General features: G+C 42.8%; 1 pseudogene across 1 annotated transcript in view; it reads left to right on the top strand.

Annotated features, from left to right (window-relative positions):
• The window catches only part of LOC309866577 (POU domain, class 5, transcription factor 1 pseudogene), a 131,211-nt pseudogene extending 108,450 nt beyond the window's left edge, over nt 1–22,761 (top strand). Inside the window, exon 3 of the transcript in view lies at nt 22,547–22,761. The product of the transcript in view is annotated as a POU domain, class 5, transcription factor 1 pseudogene (transcript). The remainder of the gene's footprint in view (nt 1–22,546) is intronic.
• Nucleotides 22,762–24,961: the final 2,200 nt, after the last annotated feature.

The raw sequence follows: 24,961 nt of genomic DNA, 5'->3' as shown, positions 1-24,961 counted from the left end.
AAAACCAACATCAAATATATCAAATGTAGGTCACACATAGGAAATTACCTCCAATTTCACTATAAAAAGGGTTAAAACATCAATCAGAATATTTCTGCTAAATAATAAAGCACCTTTCAAATTGCACAGCTGCATGTCCTTGACTATGAGGTTTACCTAATAGCTAACCTGTCCATAATTCCAAAAAACATGATTTAAATACAAGGTTTTATTTTATTTCATGTGGTGAAACCATCAAGAACAGCTAGTATGACCCACAAACATCACAAATATTCATTAAAAAGCCATAACAAACAAGGTATGTATGAGGGAGTGAGACCCAGGGAGTTCCTCCGCTCAAGAATTCAATCCTAACCTTCTTCCAAGCAACGAAACTTCCTCCCCAGGTCCCTAAATTGGGTATGATCTTCTGTTTTAATTAAGCAACTCAGCAACATCTGGTCTGGAGTATAATTTATCTAAGGAAATGAGTGAGGGAAAAGGACAGCCAAAAAATGGATGGAGACTTACTGTGGATCACCTCTATACGTTCTTACATACAATGTAATTGAAGATTACAGTTTTATTCTATTCTTGTCCAAAACTGGATAGCTGCCACCTGCCTGAAAGAGATATTCTTGATTTTTTTACCTCTATCCTGTCTTGGGAATTTTTTATTGTTCTGTGCTTCAATTCTTTTTGAATGACAGATATATTCATTTTTTCCATCCTTTTGGTTTAAAAAAATAATAATGTAACAACTACTCCATCCCCCAGTGGTTTTCCACTTTCAACCCCCTGACGTAAAATTAATCTACTTACAGAAATGGTTGAGCAAAAAAAAAAAAAAAGAAAGAAAGAAAGAAAGGAGAGGAAAGGAAAGAAATGGTTGAGCTGACTCCTCCACCTCTCCTCCCACTGCCCCCTGTCAAGGGAGTGAAGGACAGCTCACACCGTATCCCATTCTCTTTATTACCCAGGTGGCCTTGAGCATGTATTTTAATCATTCTAAGCCTTGGGGGGTTTTTATCTAAAAAAGAGAGAGAGAGAAATAAATACATTTCATAAGATTGCTGTAATGAGCTTTTAAGATCATGTACATAAATCCAAGACAGTGTCTCTCAAAGCTGGCTCTTTCATAAACGTCAGTTCCCTTCCTTAGGTATGCAAAAGTCCTCACAGCCTGTCCTGCACTATAATCCAGCTCCCAAAATGTCCAGCCCCAGAGCCCTGGCATCAAAATCATCCCAGAATTCACTTTTTCTTTTTTTTAAGATTTTATTTATTTATTTATTACAGACAGAGATCACAAGTAGGCAGAGAGGCAGGCAGAGAGAGAGGAAGAGAAGCAGGCTCCCTGCCGAGCAAAGAGCCCGACGCAGGGCTCCATCCCAGGACCCCGAGACCAGACCCGAGCCGAAGGCAGAGGCTTAACCCACTGAGCCACCCAGGCGCCCCCCAGAATTCACTTTTTAAGAAATTTCAGGACAGGAGAGCCTGGCTGGCTGCATCAGTGTAGCACACAACTCTTGGTCTTGGGGTTGTGAGTTCCAGTCCTACATTTGGGTGTAGAGATACTTAAAAATTAAAAATCTTGAAAAAAAAAAAAAAGAACTTTGGGTTGGCATAAGAAAAGTTCATTGTCTCCTTCTATTTGCTTTATGCAGGCCATCCTCAGGGACAAAACAATCAAAAGTCAGTGGCCATGGACTTAGGAAAGAACTCTGATGTCGCAATGCTCACTGTTCAAGTAGCACCTGCATCATAGGACATCCAGCGAAAGAAAGAAGCCACCTGCCTACGCTCTGAAAGTCTGCATATTCTGCCCTCAACCGATAGAAGTGAAAATGCCCCCAAACCAAACTCAGTCTCTCTTCAATAGAAGTGGCCTTGACCACCTGCCTCTCCTCTCCGTGACTCCAAAGAACCCATACAACTCCCCTGAAAAACGTTTCTCCGGTCTAAGGCAAACATATCCCAGGCCTTTGTAGTCACACTGAACCTCATTGTCAACTAACTATCATCAGCCTGCACAACTATGTGCCCTCATGACAAAGAGCCACAGATATTATTCATGTAAAGCAATCATATAACCCTCTGTTCTATATATCATTCTAAGCATTTTACAAATAATAACTCATTCAGGCCTTGTAAGTGCTTAGGTAGATACGATACTCTTATTCTCCCCATTTTACAGAGGAGGAAACTGAGTCTGGGAGCAGTTAACTGCCGGATAGGCTGGTTTCAAAATCTCTACTCTTGACTATCAAATCATGCTTCCCCCCTTCTGCCACGCAGCTTGAGGGCTGCGGTCAGGCTGGCAACATTATAGAAGGTCTTTCTGTGCATATAACATTCATAGCAAATCCAGAAGCCCAGAGTGATGATAAAAGTTGTTTTGTTACAGAGTTATTATGGGTACATGGAAGCTGCAAATTACAATGAACAGAGGCTGGGATGTGCCGTCAAATTGACTTGGAGCAAATCCCAGCTCCGTAAATTGTGTGTCTCTGAGCTAGTTGATTAACTATTATGAGTCTCCGTTTCCACATCTCTAAATAGGGACCACGGTATCTATTGCCCAGAATTTCTGGGGAGATCAAAAGAGACAAATTGGGTGAAGTACCCATAATGTGCTTCCCACATAGTGTAAGTTCAATAAGCTAGAGTTTTTAGATTTGAGGTACGAATTGTCTTGCTGTGTACAGGTGTGTTTTTGTTTTTCTGTGAGAGACTCACAAGTCATTGAAGACAACAACAACAAAATTCTAGAAGAAAACCTATAAGCAAAGAGTCATTCAGACTCTAGTAGTTAGAAAACTAACAATTCATTTCAATACCTAAGTAAGTTTCCTGGGCGTTTCATCAATAAATAAATGGGTATGAGCTCAAGTGCAGAAGCAGTAAAGGAAGGTGTTTCAAAATAACCTACTTGGTCTTTTAAATAAAAATCAATCATTTGTCATGGGAAATATCATTCTCCTGTTTCATTTATTAAAAATACAAAGAAGAAAATATTATAGATAATATCTTACCAGCCAAATGGGCCCCTATGGTATAATTATATCATCAGTCCTCTTCCTCTCCCCAGACCTTTGGTGGGACTATGTTTCTCTGGCCCCTTAAACTAAGTGTGGGCATGTATCTCACTTTGGCTAATGAAATGTCAGCAGAACTGTTGTAAGTCTCTTCAAGGCTGAAGCATTTAATTGCCAGGGTGAGACCCAGCAGAACTTTATTTGCCAGTTCTAGGGGTCAGGAAGCTCATAATAAGTTGAAATCTCCACCAGCCTAGGTTTAAGTAACCATACACAGGGCTCTCCCGTCAGTTCTCACTGGTCACATGGCATGGGCAAGATATAACCTTTTGTTATATTAAATCACAAAAAGTTAAGGGCTGTTTGTTACGGAAGCTGCACCTCACCCAGCCCTCCTGACAGGATGACGGGATAACTTACAGAGAAAGTTGAGTTAATGCTGCTGACAAACTTCTCTCACTGACCTCACAGAATGAGGATTATTCAACTCAACTCCTGGATGTCTAAAAAGACAAATATGGGGGCCCCTGGGTGGCTCAGCCAGTTAAACATCTGCCTTCAGCTCAGATTATGATCCCAGGGTCCTGGGATCAAGTCCCACATAGGCTCCTTGCTTATCCCTCTGCCTGCCACTCTCCTGCTTGTTCTCTCTCTCTCTCTCTCTCTCAAAGAAATAAAATATTTTAAAAATTCTAAAAATAAAATAAAAAGACAAATACAGTTGATTGTATCACTGCAATCTCAGGCTTCAGTGAGTAGCTGCCTCCCGTCTATTTATTCTAATTTCAAGGGATTTCTGCTTCTTTGATGGTAAATACTACTAAAACCTGTTTTTTAAACTCACTTGGCTTTTACAGGCTTGAGAAATTCCTAAACATATTTAATAAACATAAAGTATAAATACTTAATGTTATTTAGGCATTAAGATTATTCATTCCTATTAACATGGGCCTAAGTTGTCTAGAACAACTAAGAACCTTTATCTTTTTCACTCTCCAGGAAGAAATAGTTATGGTGGCTTCCCCCTGCTTACCTACTTATCACAACATCATAAAGAGTTAAAATTCTAAAACATAGAGAAGCCTAAGAAAGAGATAAGTATATATCAGGACTTGAAAAGCTATAATGATCACAGAATAGGTCCCAGCCTAAAGATTCAAAGCAACCTTTCATAAGAAAGGCTCACCAGAGTGCTATAAAGGCAGGCTAAGTCATATCTCCTCTCACCCCGCCAACCAGCAGTGTCTCCTATGTCCTACTCAAGTCCCATGTTTGCGGACTGAGTCATATACTCAGCTAGAGCTCTACAGCATGAACCGTAACTGACCTGTGGCAAATTGCTGTGAAGTTCAGCATGAAAACTCAGAAAGTCTCATTGAGCCTTTTTACACGGCTAGAGCAAGTTATAGAATCCGGGTCTATGAACAGGCTTCCCTTGAAGCAATAGGTTCCTGGGAATGTTACACATAAATCTCGGTAGATACACAGAAAGATAGATAGTTTGGTATCCCTATATAAATAAAGAGAGATGTTCATAGGTACATATTTCTAAAGTCTCATATGTATCTAATTTTTACTAGCAAACCAAAGGAGTACTTATAGTAAAATACTTTGCACCATGACTAATCATTCTCCAATATCTTGGTATTAATCTTAGAATGTACCTCATTTGCCCTATTTTATAACCTTGCATAAATGTCTAGGGATCAACTGCTTTATCAAAACCCCTGCCTGCCTAAGTGTTCTGAACAAGCAGTCGTAGCTAAGGAAAACCCACAGGATCTTGAGACTGCTGTTTTTCCTCATTTGTTTTGATTTCTGCCTCCAGTGGGAGTCAAAGGATGAAGGGAACAGACCTTCGGCTACAAGGCGGGTGGGCTGGCTTCCCACAGTGGTGCCTCTGGGCTGGACAGTGGACTGGGCATGCGCCCAGGCAAGAGCTTCACCTCTCTGAGGCTCTTACCTTATCAGTAGGTGGGGTTTGGGGTAAGGTGGGGAGCAATAATCTAGAAAATCTGTAAAACTGCTTCTAGGTGTAAAGCCTCCTAAGGAATAAATGAGTGACTTAACATCTACTTTCAGTACGAGGCAGCAAGAGAATGAATGGGCAGGACAGGATGAGGCTGACTTGGCACAAACTGGAGAGTTTCTGGGGCAGGGGACAAAGGACATAATTTTATGGTTGTTTTGTTATAAGTATTCCTCTTGAAGCAGTTTTCACCTGACTCAAATCTGCAATTTCTCCTTCACCTAAAGTCCCTAACCCCTCATCAGGTCTTTACAGACAGACTCTGTGTGCCTGTAGCCCCCAATTGAGGCACAGTTTCCTGCCCTGGTCATGGAGGAGGCTGATTCCAATAAAATAAGAATAAAAGGATAAAGATAAAAGACCAGAAAGAAAATACATTCACCAATAAAATGTGTTAATATGTCTGGTTTTCATGTTATCTACTACCAGTTGGAAGCTACTGTGACAGAGCCTTTATTTCTGGGACATTTTTACATGCTCATGGAGACTAAACAATAGAAGCAAACACTAAACTACACTCAGTTAAGAGCGGAGGTTGTTAAGATCGGTGATGAATCCTCAGTGGCTGGTAGTGTGCCCTGATTCATCCTTGATTCATTTCTAATACACTTGTTGATAGAAGATAGGAAAACCCAACTAGCTCAAACAAGATAAAACAAACAGGCTGGTGGACAGAACAGGATGGAAGTCCTGTGGCTTATGAGAGCCTGTCTATGTAATCAGCTGGCACTTTCTGTGGCTTTCCAGCACCCTTCTCTTAAGACGCTCTGAATTTACCATTCTCATTTCTCGTACTTTGCATATTCTGTTCTCTCAACCTGAAACACTACCCTCCTACAACTTTGCTTTTGCCTAAATAATGCCTTCTTATCTCACTGGTCTTCTTTCTCCAGGAAGTCCTGCCTGACACTCTCAGGCTGAGTTAGATATTCCTCCAATGGGCCCCACTGCCCCGTATTAAGATTGCCTGCCTGCTCCTCTGTGTCACCTGCAGGACTACAGACCTCTCAAGGACTGTTACTGTGCATTAATGTCCTTATATTCCCAGTGCCTACAGTGTAGCTGGTGCATAGTAGATGCTCAACAAATATCCATCAATGAATGGTATAACCCAGTCTCCTGACCTCATCATCAAAATCCTACAATAGAGTCAGCCACACCGTTCCTGTTTCTTCCTCCAAGGTAAAACCAAACAAGCTGAAAAATAAAGTGGTACTTCTCGCAAGACGTTCTATTCTCCTTGACTAATAGCACAGGGAAGCCTGCGCCTGGTTCTCCAGGCCAGGCACACATCACACATTCAGTTCTGTACTTCGATCCCTTTTTTCCCTGCCACTCTTATTGCACCACCCCTTCCTCATATAATCTTTTGTCACGTGTAAATTTTAGGGATCACTCACAAACCAGAGATTATTCAAGATACTCTCCTAAAAATCGTTCCAAAAGAACCAAAAGAACATTCCACAAGAGAACCAAGGATGAAAATGGTTCCATTTATGTTATGTGTCCTGAAAATCATTTTGATGAAAGCATTAAAGATGGAGATTGTAGGCTTTGTTGTCAAAACATGTCCAGGGGGACATCTGGGTGACTCAGTTGGTTAAGTGTCTGCCTTCGGCTCAGGTCATTATCCCAGAGTCCTGGGATCAAGTCCCATATTGGGCTCCTTGATTAGTGGGGAGCCTGCTTCTCCTTCTGCCTGACACTCTCCCTGCTTGTGTGCTTGCCTGCTCTCTCTCTATCTCTTTCTCTGACAAATAAATACAATCTTTAAGAAAGAAAAAAATCATGTCCAGAATCTGACCACGTCTCACTAACTTTACTTGCTCCCCACAAGTCTGTGACAACCTCCTCATGACTGCCTATAGCTACCCTTGCTCTATGTCTCAGGGAAGTTCTAATTTCAAGACAGCCACCACTTCATCAATCCAAATTGTTGTCAGATCACTTTCCCATCCTGTTCAAAACTCCCCAATGGACTTCTCAATTCACTCAGAGGAAAGACCATGTACTTACACGGACTAAAGGTTTGAGGACCAGAAGGAAGTATGGAGTCTTAGAGACTCCATACTTCCTTCTGGTCTTCACTCAAATGGTATCTTCTTTTTTTTTATAAGATTTTTATTTATTTATTTGACAGAGATTACAAGTAGACAGAGAGGCAGACAGAGAGAGAGGAAGGGAAGCAGGCTCCCCACTGAGCAGAGAGCCCGATGCAGGGCTCGATCCCAGAACCCTGGGATCATGACCTGAGCTGAAGGCAGAGGCTTTAACCCACTGAGCCACCCAGGTGCTCCTCAAATGGTGCCTTGTTAGTGATGCCATCCCTGGCCAACCTATCTAAAATGGCAACAAATATAAAAATTTTTTTCATATCCTCCTACCCTTCCTTATTTTTCTCTTTATCACCTCTCATTAATGTGCTCTACACCTTCTAATTTATCTTGTTTACTTCCTATCCCCTAAAGTTTCACTAAAATTTAAGCTCCAAAAATGTTTTCTTTTCTCTTTGGATCACTAATGTATTCTCCACCCTTAGAATAGTAGCTGGTATAGAAGAGGTATGCAATAAATATTTATTGAATGAAAGAATGAATGGAAACATTGTTGCCATCATACTTGGAAACAGAATGACAAATTTAACTAAAAATCTACTCCCAAGTCATTATTAATATTTATCAATAAATAATGTTGTAAGAGTCAACTATGGTCTTCACAAGCATTCTACAAGTGTGTCATGAGGAAAACCATTATAGTGATAGTGTTGCAAGTGAATTTTGGTTGTTAATTGTAGATGGTAGAAGAGAAAAAAACAGCTCAAACGTAATGTTTGGTTTCCAATGTACAATGCTTTCCAATCTCAGCTGGACCCTTCCATCTTACTCAGGAAGCCATTCATTTTGCTGATCATGTCCCTATTCTCTTCTTTATAGCCTATTATTCTAATTGCTTAGCACTTTCCTCAAGATCCCCATTTACAGAGGAAGAGAAGCCATCAGTATCTCTCTTTTCCAAGTGTATTGTAGTAAATAGAAAAATGGGTCACAGTTGTTCACACCTCCCTGTATCCATACCCTTTGTGATTTGAATTTCAAGCTCTTCCCATCAAGCGGTAAATTGGGATACCCCTAAATCAATATCCCATCAATCTGGCCCAACCTTGGGACTTTCTTTGTCTAACAAAATGGGGCAGAGGTAATGCCATGCAAGTTCTGATCTTAGCCGTCAGCAGAACTGAGCCCACTCTACCCATTCTCTTGGCTAGTCCATGGGAGGACACCACATGGGGCAGGGATGAGTCATCCCACCCAAGGCCATCCTAGATTAGACATCTCCCAGCCACCCAGGGAGCAACAGCAGATACACTAGTGAGGCCAGCAGAAACCAGAAGAACCACTCAGCTGAGCCCTGCTCAAATTGCCGGCCCATGGAATCATGAGATAAAGAAATGGTTGTTTTAAGTCAGTAGGTTTGGGTGGAGGGGTTATTAAATAGCAAAAGCTAAGTGAAAAAATTCACCTAAATCTTTTTTTATTGTTTGTTTAAACATTTTTCTTTATTCATTTGACAGAAAGAGAGCACAAGCAAGGAAAACAACAGGTGGGAGGGAGGGAGAAAGGGAAGAGGAGAGGGAGGAGAGAGGGAGAGGAGAGGGAGGGGAGAAGCAGGCTCCCCACTAATCAGGGAGCTGATGCTCGGATCGATCCCAGGACCCCAGGATCAGACCTGAACCAAAGGTAGACACTTAACCTACGGAGCCACCCAGGCACCCCTAAACTCATCTAAATCTTTTCATATGCTTACTTATTATTACCTTCTTTTTTGTCTCAAGTAGTGATGACTCAGCCTTTCTGGAGCTTTCTTTGCCTAAGTACATTCTGTTCTTTTTCCTGAGACGCCTTCTCCCTGGTCCATCCGGGAAAATCATTTTAAGACACCTCAGTATCACCTCCATAATCTCCCCTCCCATCACCCTCCACTCATCCTCCCTTTCGAGCTCACACACATACAAACCTCCATCATAGCACTGATTTTTGTGTCCAACTCCCCCCGGAAGACTACATAAAGCAGATGCTCACTAAGTAGCAGGTAAATAAACATTGAATACTTTGATATCTCTCATTTCTGTCCCCTCTTCTCCATACCTACAAGCTCTGCCTTCATGATAGCCCTTAATGCAACTGATCTGGATAATTTAAATAGAGGCCATTTTTGTTCCCCAGCTTCCAGCCTTGACCAGTACTCTCCTAGCCCCTTGTAAACAAACACCTTCAACACAAGATCACGATTATTTCTACAGTGTTCTTTCTATAGGACTTTTAACTCTTTCAAGGCAGAAGCCACATACCCTTCATTTTTTATTTCTAACACCCTGCTTAGTAACTTATTAATAATAGATGGCTAATTGATAAAACTAATTTTGACAGTAAAAAAATTACACTGTTTCTGAAAAAAACTTTAATTCACAAAATTGACTAGTGAGGTGTTAATAACAACCAAAACACTCAGGAGTGCTGTATTGTCCCACTCCCAGCCCTAAGGGAAGTCTCCACTAACCACGCATCTACTGTGACACTTTTGATATGCAAGAATGTGGGGACATTGGTAGGACAGAAATTACTCCATTAACTGTCCCCCAAGAGTTGTCAATTAGCAGATTAACATTAATCTGCTCAAAGACTATGCCCTTGATGTTCAGTGTCATATCCGCAACAGTAGAAAACACAGAGTAGGTTTATCACTTCCATAAATGATTTAACGCTAGGCTGAAGACCTACTACTTGAAATCCATTCATTCTTTCTGGAACTATCTATTGTGTACTCAACCTAACACATGCCAGGACACTGTTCTAGGGATCAGAATTAGCATGGAACAAAAAACACAAAACTTTTCTATCTGAGAGTTTTCATTTTAAAGGTAGAAAACAGACTTTGAACAGATCAACTAATACATGTAATAAATAAGCAACACTAACACCTTGCTGACCACCACTGAGACCAACACACCACATAATACAGTGTGAGGAGGGGGTGTTGGAAAAAGCCCTTCACGTCCTGAGATAAACTTTAAAAATAGGAATATTCTGCCTAAACTTAGTCCTCAAAATAAATGAGACCTTGAGTCCTTTCCCCAAAACTGCTAATTTAAGAGTGAGCCTGTTTACCACCCCCTGCCCCCGACTTTTGTGATACCAACACCTACAGATATTTGAAGATCCTACAGACGTAGCAATTAGGTGAGAAAACTGCAGTTACTTCCCATCACAAACAGCTAACTAATGCTAATCTCGAAGGGCTTTTCTCCTTACATCCTTGCTGTATCTTTTCCATGGAGAAACAATGTGGAAGTGTGGTCTTCCTTCCAAACATTACAAGTCAAGATCTCTGTTTTCTTTGTGCCTTCATCTCTGAGTTTTTCTTTCACACACTGAGGTTGACTCAGCTGTGTTACCTGAGAAATACATAAGTCAGACACCTTTCACCCAGTTTTGTCTTCCTCAGCTCCTGGAGTTTTATAAAGCTGCGGAGATGTACTCTTTTACTCTTGATGATTCAATATCTGTTTCTAACCATGCATCTTTCATTATCTAGATTAAGTCTGGTTCTCAGCCAGGTCTGATTCTGTTTTACACATGATTATTGTTTTATTCCCTCTTGGAAGTGGCAGTGATGCCAGGAGACAGGTTTCTATTCTGTGCTCTGGCCATTTGGTTTCCATTGGGAGGCAGACCACAGGGAACCTGGTGTTCTCCAGTTATGTTTCCCTTTCGTTATCAGTTGTCTTGAGAAATGTTGATGAGTCCTGATATTTGAAGACCCGTCTCTTTGCCACTACGTCATGAAACTACAGTTCAGCGAGGTCATTGGGTGCTCTCATTCACAGTGCTGAGAAATCATTCACGTGACATCCTGAACTGCTGATTATACATGTTTATTTGCAACAGTCCGTAAAATCTGCGTGATGTTTGGCCTGTTAACTATGAGCTCAAATTACTCAAAATAAAAAAAAAATTTTAAAAAAAAAAGAGAAACTTCTTTGCCCTCCCGAAATATAGTCATGGCTGGATCAAGGGACACCATGATGAAGGCACCTTTGACATGCATCACATCCCTCCTCTCCTTGACCTGAAGCTGCTGTGACTGACTGGGGAGAGCAGGCTGAGACCCAACAAATTGGGTTTCATATTTAGATTTGACTCAAGACTATGGCTGCCATTCTCTGTCTGTCTACACCCTTTCCCTTCCCCAAAGAAGGATAATAGTTAACTTTTACAGTAGAGCAGGACAGACAATACCAGTACATTGTAGGGGGAAGCAGAGAACCCTGGTACCAATGATGCATTGCCAAGTATGCAGGCAAGACATGCCAGCAGTTTAGACTAAAGTGATAAGGGCAAATGCATGAGCGATAACTGCATCCGATCTATTTTAAAGGCTGAGGTGGTGAACTTTGCCTATGGGATGGAGACGAGGTATGAGAAGTGAGGAGCCAAGAAGATCCCAAGATTTCTCATGAACAACAGAATAGGAATTCAAAATTAACTTGACTGTTTAGAAAAATGAAATGTAATAAGAATAGGTAAACGCAACTCTAAAACTTCAACTGCAAAAATGCAAGATAAGGGAAAAACAGCTTTATAGTAGTCTGTGAGAAAATAAGCTAGGGATCTTGGTGGAACTCAAATTCACCTTCCAATCAAAAGAGCCTGCAATTTAATGGGGCACCTGGGTGGCTCAGTTGGTTAAGCAGCCAACTCTTGGTTTTGGCTCAGGTCATGGTCTCGGGGTCATGACAATGAGCCCCACGTCCAACTCTGTTCTCAGTGGGGAGTCTGCCAAAGATTCTCCCCACCCCTTTGGCCCCTCTCCATCCTCTCTCTCTAAGTACATAAATAAATATTTAAAGAGAGAGAGAGCGCCTACAATTTAAAATATAGTAACTAGGAGCACCTGGGTGGTTCAGTGGGTTAAAGCCTCTACCTTCAGCTCAGGTCATGATTTCAGGGCCCTGGGATTGAGCCCCGAATAGGGCTCTCTGCTCGGCAGGGAGCCTGCTTCCCTTCCTCTCTCTGCCTGCCTCTCTGCCTACTTGTGATCTCTGTCTGTCAAATAAATAAATAAAATCTTTTTTTAAAAAAATTAAAAAATAAAAATAAAATATAGTAACTGAATTAAAGTGCCTGAGTTGAAGGAGATGATGTTTTCCGTATATTCCACATTATTCAGGCCATATCTGAAATTCTTTCCAATGCTAACATTCATAAATCTTTAAATCTATCACCTAGAAAAAGCAACACATGCTTGTAGTGGTCTCAGTGTGTGATGTGTATACAGTGCACTCCTCTCTTCGCAAGGAATCACAGAGAATGTCAGTGTTTTAAAATAGCACATTATAAGCCACAATAGCACACACGGCTCACTCTGTGCGTCACCAGCACACTTTGCAAACCTGATTGCTGGCTTTGCTCCATGCTTCCTTCCTCTCACAGGAGCGAGCCATCCATGCATCCACACTGAGTACCTGATTTGTCTTTGGAGCTTCTTTTTATGGGTAGGCGGGGAGTTCAGTAGAAGAGGGCATTACCAACATTGGTGGAGGGGGTGTACGTGTGTGTGCGTGTGTGTGTGTGTGTGTGTGTGTTGCAGAAGCAACAGAAACATAACAGCAGTCAACCAAGTCAGAAGGCTTGAGTTCTTGGTGGGTCCCAGGTTTCGAATTTACACATGACTTCAGGCAAGTGTCCTTTCGCTACATTCCATTGTCCTAAGCTGTAAAGGAGCGGGTAATGGCAGCCTCTGTGCCTACTGAACAGAGGCTCTCAAGACAAATGGGATGTCCTACAATCAACAGCCACCTACGGAGCTGTCGTGGAGCACAAGACAGTATAATTAAGCCCTCAGGAGAAAAATGCACTCTGAACTCTCCAGAGAGAAAAAGGAAAGAGGAAAAGTAAATGAGAAAGTGAAAAAGGACACTGAGCAGGAACTAAAGTCCCTCCCTGGAAGCTAGTTTCAGAAGCATCTCTCTCCAGAAACATCCATCCAAGGTACCAGAGCTTTTAAACACACCAGCTGGTAATGGAGTGCAAGAGAGGTCACTGCCAGGATGAATGCAGTATTCAGGGAGCAGCAGAAATGGGCGGTTTGGTAACAAGAACTGATGGTTCTGCCAGGGCAGCGGCTGCCCATCCTTGCCGCCCACATTTATCATGCCACGTGTAGTGTCACAGGACAAAGACCAGAGAAGGAAATGACAACCACGTGGGCAGCCCAGCAAGACTCAGGGAAAAGGTACCTTAGGCAGCTTCACAGATTTTCACGTAAATCCGTGTCGACACTCAGTCACCCCCACATCCCTTACAGACCCTTCCGGGCAGCACATCACAAAACGAAGAACCACTTTCTTTTGTCTCTTGTCCTCCAGAGTATGGGTATTTCATTCCCACACAAAAAGAAAAAGCCTTAAAATGTATGAACCCAGAAAACCAAAACCACTCTTCCCTTTTAAGCAATTCCACGCCAGATCTCCTAAAAACTATTTGGTCCACTGGTTTGATCGTGAGAAGTCCGGCTGGCTGAAACCTATACTATTTTATGACTAAAAGAAACATAAGAATCTGGCAGAACATAAGGCCTTGCATTTCAAAGCATTTCCATTTTAAAGCAACATTACTTTTCTTCAAGACAGATATTTTATTTCTAAATGGCTGGACATGACCTTTACAAGTGTGTGGTTTCCGTCTGCCACTTAAAAAAATGTCATTCCTGGTTCTTATTCTCTTGTTCCTATTAATCACTTTTTCTCTTTACATACTGCATAATCAATAGGGACGTGTCCATTGCCCTTCTAGCTGATTTCTATTTCTCCTCATTACGGCCTTTGTTCCAATTCCCTGCTTCCCGTTGGGTATTAAATATTTAGACACCGAGTCTAAACTGTCCTACCCTTGCCACTGTCAGGATGACTATGCTATAGTTGTGTAATCAATTAGCCTGGCATCTGATCTCTGTTTCAAATGTCTTCTTAGAGGAAATTTAATTATGACTAATATCTTTTCATGACTTTGAAATTATATAGGCATGATTCCTTACTCAGTCATGCTTGTTAAAAATCATAAATCAATTTATTTTATTCCCTCTAGATGGAAGGAGACCTTTCCAATTCCGGCAGAATTTTAACAATGTAAAAAGTCCGGTAGACATTAGATGAATACACTTTTTTTTTTCCCTTTGCAGGGAAACCCTTTTGGTAAGATCTTTGTGGGTGAGGGATTTGGGGAGGATGAAAAGCAAGCCACACAAATGCAATTTAAAGAAAGCATTCTGTAATTGAACAGAAAGATATCTTCAGACAAGAATAAAATTCAGATCCCAAGCATACCTTGCTTCGTGTAAGAGATCTATTTCTGGAAAGCTGGAGTAAATCAAATTTTTTTATAAATCAAATATCTTAAATAAATTCAGAAAAGTGGTTATTAATAGAAATAAACCTGGTGGCAAATCCTTCTGTGAAGTGCAGGATCCACTTCTAATGAAAATATATACCTCTCAATTTAACGGTTTTAAATTTGGATTTGGGTGCTAAATTTTCCAAAAGTGGAGCACACTTACATGTGGATTTTTGAAAGTACTTGGAATATCTATCCTGACTTATAAAAAACTTTTTATGACCCAAAAGTAACCGTAAAATCCCAGGAGCAGGGGCACCTGGATGCCTCAGTGGGTTAAAGCCTCTGCCTTCAGCATAGGTCATGATCCCAGGGTCCTGGGATCAAGCCCTGCATCGGACTCTCTGCTCGCCGGGGAGCCTGCTTCCTCCACTCTCTCTGCCTGCCTCTCTACCTACTTGTGATCTGTCTGTCAAATAAATAAATAAAATCTTAAAAAAAAAATCCCAGTAGCAAACTTTAATCTTTACCACACCACCTGCCCACATATTCCTGTAGCAGACACCCATTCCCTTTCCTGTCTTAGGAAGACTTCTCCAAACCTCAGAAATAATGCAAGAAGGTGACTGTGTGTCATTTCAATGTCATATTGGAGCATGGTCTAACAAGCCCCCACCAGGCTTTCTCCAGGAGAATACATTTTTAACTTACCACACTATTCACGAAGGCCCAAGTTTCTGTGATGTTACATTAACTTATGTATTTTTGCAAAGATATAGAAGAGATGCCGATGATTTTGTCTACTCAAGAAGATGAGTACTTGTAGAAGATCAGAAGATCACTACTTGTGATCTCCTTCTGTCAAATAAATAAATAAAATCTTTAAAAAAAAAAAGATGACATCAAAAGGTGTGGCTTATTGATAATTAGCCAGTTTTGTCTCTAACACGGCAAACTTATCTCAGCAAATCATTCCTCAAATTCTCTTCTGAATCACCTTTACCTCTCCCTGCCAGTAACCTCCTTAATAGATTAAGGATATGAGAGTCATATTTTAATTTCTTTGAAAATTATACTTTGACACCTACCCTTACTTTACTTCCAAGCCTCTTTTGTAGTTAGATTTCGCCACACAATGGGGTCCCAGTCAATCAGACACAGGTGGAGAAGTCTGATTGGAGTTTCTGGAAAAGTTTTGCACCCCTGGTAAAGAAGACTGTTCCATCTGGCACTATCCCTTTCCTTGCCTTTGTGCCTTGACTGCCAACATGCCTTCTGGAGTTGGGGCAGCTGGTCTTGCTCCTGAGAGGCAATGAGAATGAAAGTAAGGCTAAGAAATAGAAACATGGTGGCCTGATATCACTGAGCCCATGAAACCAGAGCAGCAGTCATCAGCCTCTAAACCTATGTGAGAAAAATGAATTAAGTCTCATTCGTCCAGACCACTCTATGTCAGGTTTTATTTCTGCCTCCAACCAAACAGATCTTTAATGGATCCAATACCTTAGCCTCATCCCTGCTCCTCCTTTTGAAAGGTAGCAGTTTTTCAACCAGAAAAGCAAGTTCCGCTCAATCTAAAGGCTGCGCTGCAAAAGGGCACGCTTTTCAAAGAGATCTTGGGCAGGCTTAGCAGTGCTTGATGACAGTTTCTAAAATCAAATTCATATTGTCTCCGTGTGGGATGAAAACAAGGAATAAGCTGCCTCAAGCATCCATTCCTCCATCCCCCCCACCATCTCAAACACCAAAGTTGATGAATCATAAATGAAAGAGACCTCCTCCCTCCAAGGTCATTTCTTCCAAAGGGTTCAAAGACCAGAGGAGTTTCCTGGTACAGGGATAGTAAATGGGGCTGGTCCACCATGGCCCTTCAATGCCTGGGCTCCCCCTCCATGACCCCTTCCACTCACCAGGACTGGCCTTGACTAAGACCTGGCCGCGCCTCTTCCCTAATTCACATTCCCAGAGAGTGGAGCCCCAAGGGAACATGAATTGACCCTGAACATACCTAGACCCTGAGGAGTACTAAATGCGTGACTAGGGGCACCGGGGTGGCTCAGTCAACCATCTACCTTCAGCTCTCAGGTCATGATGCCAGGGTCCTAAAATGGAGCCTGCATCTGGCTCCCTGCTCAGCAGGGGGTCTGCTTCTCCCTCTGCATGCCACTCCCCTAGCTTTCACTGCGCTCTCTCTCTCTGACAAATAAATAAATAAAGGCTTTAAACAAATAAATAAATAAAAATGCATGACTAAACTCAACTCCAACCTGTTGACTGAACCTGCTTTCTTCTCACACTTGGGTGATCAGAGATTTTTCTTCCACAGCTGCAGATTGTGTGCTCAAAGCTTATTCCTGATTTATCATCAAAAGGAGAATGCCGGGGCGCCTGGGTGGTTCAGTCACCAATCCGACTCAGAAACCGATCCGATTCTTGGTCAGCTCAGGTCATGATCTCTTGGTGGTGGGATTGACTCAGGCTCAGAGGGTGTCTGCTTGAGTCGCTCCCTCTGCACCTCTCCCCATTTGCACTCTCTCATATAGAAATTTTTTTTTTTAAGGAGAAAGCCATTCCTTTGTAGGTGTTTCTTCTAAATAAGGAACTTTTGCTTTATTTATCCAATAAGAAGTTGTACTTGGCCTACAGGTATGAGATCTAAGCCAGTCTTCTCTCTGCCACATGCTGAAAACAAGAAAAGTAAGCAAACAAGGAAGGAGTGAGGGAGTGGAAAGACCTGAGGTCATTCCTCAGGTAAGAGGAATGACCTGAGGTCAGGTCATTCCTCTTTTCTTCCCAAGCAAGAAGAGAGGGAAACACACACACACACACACACACAAACACACACACACATACATTTCCTTATTCTCTTTTAGTACTCTCTTAAAAAAAAGCCAACTCTTTTCCATATAAAAACTCATTATTCAAGAAACAAATGACCTGTAAAAATTGCCTATTTCTTAAAGATTTCTCTGGAGATTCTGCAGGCCTTTAGTATCTCCTCTGAAGTAGTTCCTGTAGAACTTTCTCAGGATAGGACATAAGCCTATTATATGGTTTTCTAATATTATTTTTGCCTGTTACTATGATGGTGGGTACATATTTTCTTCTCTTGCTTTTCTTGCTTTTTGACTGAAAGGTCTGAATGTGACTACCATTGTCTTACCCTTCCAAACTCTCATTCCCTCTACCCATCTCTGCTTGAGTCTTCCTTCCAGACTCTTTCCAGAAGCAGTAATATAATAACAAGAACATCGCTGAAAAGCCTTCAGAGTCTTTAGGCACAGTCAGATTATCTGTAAATTGAAAACACCTTCACCTCAGGCCCTATCAACCTGGCATTTGAGTCTGAACAGCCCCACTATAGGTGCTGTCTGAACAGCCCCACTATAGACCCAGGAGGAGACGCTGCCATACAATGGCCCCAGTCTTCTGGTAGAGTTCTCCCTCCCTGGGAGTGTCTCCCCTAAGTCACCTGGCCACTTTTTTTTTTTAAGATTTTATTTATTTATTTGTCATTGACAGAGAGAGAGCGAGCGAGCGCACAGGCAGACAGAGTGGAAGAGGGAGAAGCAGGCTCCCTGCGGAGCAAGGAGGCCGAAGTGGGACTCGATCCCAGGATGCTGGGATCATGACCTGAGCTGAAGGGAGCCCTTTAACCAACTGAGCCACCCGGGCGTCCCACCTGGCCACTTTTTAATTGTCTTCTGATCTGAGTAACTAAACCCATGGATGAACCTAACAGGATCCTTCCTTAACTGACAGAGCTGAAAAGCTGAAAAATGACCTTTGCAGCCAAAGCAACCATTCCTTTGCCACAGAAAATACAAGAAGGTAAAGGGAGGCACATTTCTGCTGAGGTTACTTCTGTGACAGGCATTGCTCAGAATGGAAAGCAGCCAAGGAGCATCTGGTGCCTTTGGGAGACTTTGGGTAAAGTGGCCAGATTTCCTGCTCCTCCTGAAATGGATCTTCAAAAGGGCTCTAATTTAAGAGAGCACAAGAACATCAGACTCACTTTCTCAAAGGTGAAAACAGAGATTTAGAGGGGGTTTTTAAATTTCTTCATTGTACTTGTCTATAATGATGAATTTTTTATGGTGACTTAGCATTTTTGCCCAGATAAATAAAAACTTTGTTCTAAACGTGGCCACAAAACATATCCCAAAGTGAAATGGAACTGCTGCCTGGGTTCTCTGCCCCCTGGGATTGTTCATGCTACTGATCCCCCCCAGTAAGTGGATAAGTGAAGTCAAGGCTACTTGTGATGGCTGACCCCAAACCTAACCCTCTCAAGACTCCTTGTTGTTTTAGGAACCTGCGGGCTTTTGGGGAAATGGATCCTGTTTAAGCAAAAGGCAAAACCCTCTCCAAGGATAATTATTTTGTCCAACTTTCATTTTGTACAACTCTTTCTCGGAATTGACATTTCCCTGAGAGTGGCAAAGTCTTCAGCTCAATGTCAAGTGCAGCGAAGCCTTCTATTTCCCTTAAAGCAAAAAGGTTTCAAATATATTTTACCATCCTGACAGCTGTGACAAATGGGACTTTAACTCAAATGGATTACAGATGGGCTTTCTGAACCACATAAAACTTCATGCAAATAAAGAACCACCAACATTTTTTTTTTTAAATGTCAGCAATACTCATAGGGTTTTTTGACATTTGTTTTTAAAACAACAATTACCAGTCCCCCCTTTATTCATTACCTTTTTCATTTATTAATGGCAGTAGAGTGGTGCGGGGTGCATCGCAAGGAGGGGCCCACGGGGAAGCCAAAGTCAGGAGAACCAGAGGTCTGTTGACCAGGTGACAGTGCCAAGTCTACAGAATAGTCCGCAAGCAAACGCCACAGACCTGCTGCTGGCCTAAGGGATGGCTACACAGAAGCCAACACATTTGTCTTCTGCAGAAACAATAAGTATTTTAGGCTTTCGGAGCAACGAAGGAACGGAGTCTCTATTTCAACTACTCCGTCTGCGGGGGCAGCACGGAGGCCGCCCTGCCCTATGTAAATGAGTGGGCGTGGCTGAGGCAAGTACGACTTCCTGACGAATCCAGAGAGGAGACCCGATTTGCAGGCCCTGGATTATGATGTGACTGGTATTTTTAAAAATAGCATTTAGCAAGGAAAACCTGCATGGTGGGGGGAGAGGGAGTGTCACAAACAGGATTCCCTTCAGAAGTTCCTGCTGGCCCTGGAGCTGGTGCATGTTGGGAAGCCTCTTCCGAGACCAGGCATTAACCCCCTTTTATTATTGGGTTGTAGAAAGAGGGGGCTTCCAGAGGGGGAACTGGAGAGACTGTAGGAGCTCCACGGTAGAACCTAACTCCAACCACTGTAACAAGCTCACCAATTTTTGACAATTGATAAGGCCGAGCTGGTAGTTACCAGTTAATAACAGCCTATTTACAGCCTGGATTCCTCCGAGGAAAAGACTCAGAAAAAAAATTAATGCCTTTCACAAATGTGAGATTTTTTTTTTTCTAACCAACCCCCACCAAAAAAACAAACAAACAAACAAAAACCTCCAAATGAAAATAACTGACTCTTTTGCAAACAAAAAAGATTAAAAGTCACAAGAAGGCCATATAATTAGTAAGTTCCATGGTCATTTTAAAGTAGGAAGAGAGAGGAGGTATGGTGAAATGTTTCCAATTGGCTCTAATTGCTCAGCTACGCTGCTCAACAATTGGGTTAGCATTACGAACAGCAAGACCACAGTGGCTTGTGACCTGCTGGAAGGTGAGAATGCTGCAGAAATAATGCCCTGAGGAAAACTGCAATGGAGAAAGAAATTGTCTCTGGAGCATTCCACCCTCTCCCCCAACCCAGGTGCTCAGGACCTTCTTCACCTACTTCCACTCTCCCAACACACACACATACACGCATATGCCAACAGACCTACAAGTTTTCCCTCTACAGATAAGCCCTCTCCCAGCTACCATTAACAAGTTATTAGCCAAACTAATTCAGACTAAAGTGTTCATGAATAACAAAAGCTGCATGTCTTTTGCCTCTCAGTGGTTAAGAATTTTTAGAAAGACCATCTTAGGGACACCTGGGTGGCTTAGTCGGTTAAGCCTCTGCTTTCAGCTCAGGTCATGATCCCAGAGTCCTGGGATTGAGTCCCGCATCAGGCTCCCTGCTCAACAGGAAGTCTGCTTCTCCCTCTCCATCTGCCTCTCCCACTTCTAATTCTCTCTCTCTCTTTCTCTCTCTCTCTCTTGCTCACTCAAATAAATAAATAAATAAATAAAATCTTAAAAAAAAAAAAAAAGACGATCTTAAGTGAGCAATTCCTTCCCCACATGAAAGTTTCCATGATGAGGAGGATACGTGGATATTTTTAGTCAGGGAGTCCTCTGGGTCTGAAAACATGCTACACTAATGACTACTGACCCTTTCCTTGAAAAACTACAGCACAGGATTCAAAAAGTTTTGATTTTTCTTTAATAGAAGGTCTCGACCCCCTAGCCGAATGTCCAGAACACCCAAGTTCCCAGCCACTTCCAGCTTTGTTACAAGGGCTGAATGCGATAGTAACAACAACCGTGGGGGGTTTCACTGTGACCATGGAACCTGAGGCCAGAGCTGGGATTGTGCAGCTTGAGAAGCTCACAGGAAAGACAGAGATCTTGTCCCCAGGGGCCTCCTCCCCCAGGGAGCCTGCTGGCCCTGGTGGGGGGCCCTCTCCTCCCTCCAGCGCAGAGAGAATGAGTCTCTGGAAATCCTGCTGCTCTTTCTGAGTCCAGCTTGGGCCAATGGGCAGCCAGGAAGTTTCCGTTCCAACAGTAGAATCCGTGATCTAAAAACAAATTGGGAAAGATCCATGCCAAAGCACATGACATGTAAGTCACTACAGCAAAATTGAGGCCGGACCCGCGGCTTCCAGGTCCCAGGCCCACAGCCCCTGCGCTTTATCCTGCTCAAGCCCAGCCCTATTCTTTAAACATACAAGCTGCATTTCTGAAAACTGTGGAGCTTTTAGCTGACCACATTCAATCAGAAGAAGGAATTCTAAGCCCCTGGCTCCGTGCACTTCAACAGCAGTGACCCTAAAGGCACCCAGGGAAAATGTGCTGCTAGGGCCCTATTTCCTGATAAATGCAATGAAAGCCTCAAAGTTTGGGCTAATAAAATCCTCACTAAAAACTCTCTCTCTGACCTTACCTGAAGCACTGTGGAGTGGTTTAAAAGCCTTGTGCAAAGCCTTTTTCACAGAACCATTTAGTTTAGCTAAAGGGATGGAGGAGGGGAGAGAGGCGCTTTTCCATTCCAAGCCAAGGGGAGCAGTCGGCAAGCCTCACCAGCAATGAGAATTAAACGAATGGCTTCTCTGGCCAAGCACTAAAAATGGGGAGCAAACTGGGGTCGAGACTGGGCCCTTGATAAAGTATGATAATCGCCACCAGAGGCAAGACAATCTTTTCCTAATTAAACTCTCTTTACCTCTGAGAAGTGCTGCCCAGCCAAGATCCCCGAGACCAAAGGAGTCACAGGGCTGTGAGAGAGAGAGAATTGCAAAAGAAAACAATGGGAGAATGGCAGCTTTGGCTGCTTGCAGAAAACCCTCCTGCTACAGGGGGTATCGTGTGAGAGGCACACACACAAGGGCCTGACTGGGACCCCAGCACCTGCCTCTCGCAGCTCCTGCTTAGTGACAGTGTCCAAATCAAGAGGTGATGCACAAACTCATCTGAAAGGACTGAAGAACAGTGCTATTGCTGAAATTAATGGGAGGGACCACTAACATATGAGGTTTGCAGAGAACATGGAGAAGGAAGGGAATCCGGAGGCCCGTGCTATGGGCAGAGCACTTGCCCTGCCAAGACTGGCCCAGAACCCGGCCAAGCCTCCCTGGGACGGAACCAGGCAGCCTGCGGGACAGATGGGATTTGTCTCTGAGCCCAGTCTGTCTCCCCGTCAGCACTTACTTGACTGTCTCCATGCCCCAAGTCCTCTATGTCTCTGTGCGGTTTCCTTCTGAGCCTGTCTTCTTCCTAAGCAAGACCCTGAACCCAGAAGATTCCTCCTCCTCTGTTGTAATCTTCTTCCCAGGGCCTGGTTGTCGGTCAGCCAGTTTTTCTGATCAGCTAACCTCTCTTAACAGGTGATGATGAGGATAACTTCCTCATGTTTGAGATTCACATAATCACAGGATCTTCCAGAATCAAGGCCTACACAGAAAACTGTGGTTCCCATGCTCAGAATTGCAAGCACCTACTGAGACTGAGGAGGAAGGAAGCACAGTTGCCTCCTGTCAACGAAACCCATGGCTTGGGCATGAAGCTGGGTCACATCGTTATGTCACCTGAACACTACTGAGCCCTACCTCCTCTTAGGAGCTAAAGAGCAGCAAACTTCAAGGAATCTTGCAATGAGAGCTCCAAGAGCAAGGAGTGAATGGGAGTAGAGGCCTTTCAGAAACAATGACCAGAAGCAATGAAGCCCATTGCTCATTTGCTCAGCGCAAGTCCTATCTTCCAAGACACACATTTACTTGGAAAGCATGCAAACTCCTCATAGATTCAAATCCAGCACAGAACTATAGGAGGGGGAGACAGCACAAGGTTCTCACAACCACTTCAATACTCCCCAGCTAGAAGAGAACAGAAAGTCAGCCAATGTGCTCCGGTGCTAATTTTATAAATTCTGAAATTAGGGGCGCCACATAGGGCTCTCTGCTCAGTAGGCAGCCTGCTTCCCCTCTCTCTCTTCCTGCCTCTCTGCCCACTTGTGCCTCCCTCCCTCCCTCTCTCTCTCTCTCTCTCTCTCTCTGTGTCAAATAAATAAATAAATAATCTTAAAAAAAATAAATTCTGAAATCATATTCTTTTTTTCTGAAATTATTCTTTATGATACATAAACATCTATGTGAACGTATGTGAACGATGTTAAATAAGTGATTATTCTGAAGAGGTGCTTTCATCCCTATTTTTCATACAAGAAACACGGGTTTAGAGATGTGAAGACTAGCCCAGGGTTATTTGTTGTTTTCTTTTTTTTTCTTTTGGTCTCTTGGTAGGTAACTTAGTGAGGAAAGGACATTACCCTACAATACTTAGAAACTGAAAGTGTAGAGCTCAAATGAAAAAGTCAGAAAACCCACCTTTGATTCAAAAAGACCTCAGCTGGGGTAGTGGTTGTATAAGGTACACTGAGGCAGGTTTACCAACAGAAACAAAGAAGCCAGAGTTAGGGAAGTGGATGGATGCACAGATGGATGGATAGAAAACAAACAGTTGAGGGTAAAAATAGGCCCAGCATCCTCAGCAGACTCTATGGGATGTGGAGAGATGGTAAGGAGACAGGAAAGAATATGTTCTCTTACCACCAAGATAAATTCTTTTTTTTTTTTTTTTAAAGATTTTATTTATTTATTTGTCAGGGATAGAGGGAGAGAGAGCGAGCGAGCACAGGCAGACAGAGAGGCAGGCAGAGGCAGAGGGAGAAGCAGGCTCCCTGCCGAGCAAGGAGCCCGATGTGGGACTCGATCCCAGGACGCTGGGATCATGACCCGAGCCGAAGGCAGCTGCTTAACCAACTGAGCCACCCAGATATCCCTAAATTCTTTTTTTAATATCAAAATTATCTGTAACTAAACGATTCTTCTAAGTCTCTCCCATACTAAAGGAGAGCCTGTCATAGCAACACTGGTAAAAGACTGAGACCTAGTTTGATGACTTCACTCTGATTTCCCTCTTCTCCTCTCACATCTGTAGAATATGTAACAATTTTCCACAGCCATTAATAAAAATCAACCAAACAAACAAACAAAAATCTATTCTTTCTTGCCACACAAGACAAGAGTCTGAAGCACATTTGAGAGGCAGGAGAGAGGAAGAAGGGTATCCTGGGTGAAGTATCAGCAGAAGAGAAAAGGAAGTGGACATAAACACTTAATTCCTTAGACGCCCCACAGCTCCGTGGGAGAGCGGGAACACGGACCCGGGCCTCCTGAACCTACGTATACTCTTCAAAATCCAGCACTAAATTATTCTGGAAAGAGGAACTGTTGCTAAATTGGGTGTAGGTGAAAATGAAGCTTCCCCAGCTGCATTCCTGTGTCCTCTCTCTGCCACCATTTCTTCACCTGTTCCTTCCAAACAGCGTCTTTTGAATGTGGAAGCACAAACTGGAAATAAGAAAAATTGCTTTAAGGGCATAGCTATCTCGAAGAGTTGAGCTTACAGTGTTCAAAACAGGATGGAGCACTACCCACTTTCACCACAGGACTTGATTTCTGGCGTTCTGGGCCGCTCTACAAAATATGGTCCCCCATAAAATCCTGCATTCACAGGGTTTTTTTTAAGATTGCTCCCTGTAGTGTCTTTCTCAGATGTCTGAATAAATCATTTCATCTCCATTCCTCGTGCTTAGCCAGTTGACTATCTTACTACTAAACAAGAGAATCCACTTAGAGTGACCACACATGACCAGCAAAACCCAAACGTGTTTTTTAGGAGGGAAGCCTGAGTTTGCCTGACATGAGTGCCGCCTAGTGTCCATCTGTGGAACGGCACCA

The sequence above is a fragment of the Mustela nivalis genome, assembly GCF_964662115.1.
Source record: "Mustela nivalis genome assembly, chromosome: 6".
Taxonomy (NCBI): domain Eukaryota; kingdom Metazoa; phylum Chordata; class Mammalia; order Carnivora; family Mustelidae; genus Mustela; species Mustela nivalis.
This window is presented reverse-complemented; position numbering and strand designations above follow the sequence as displayed.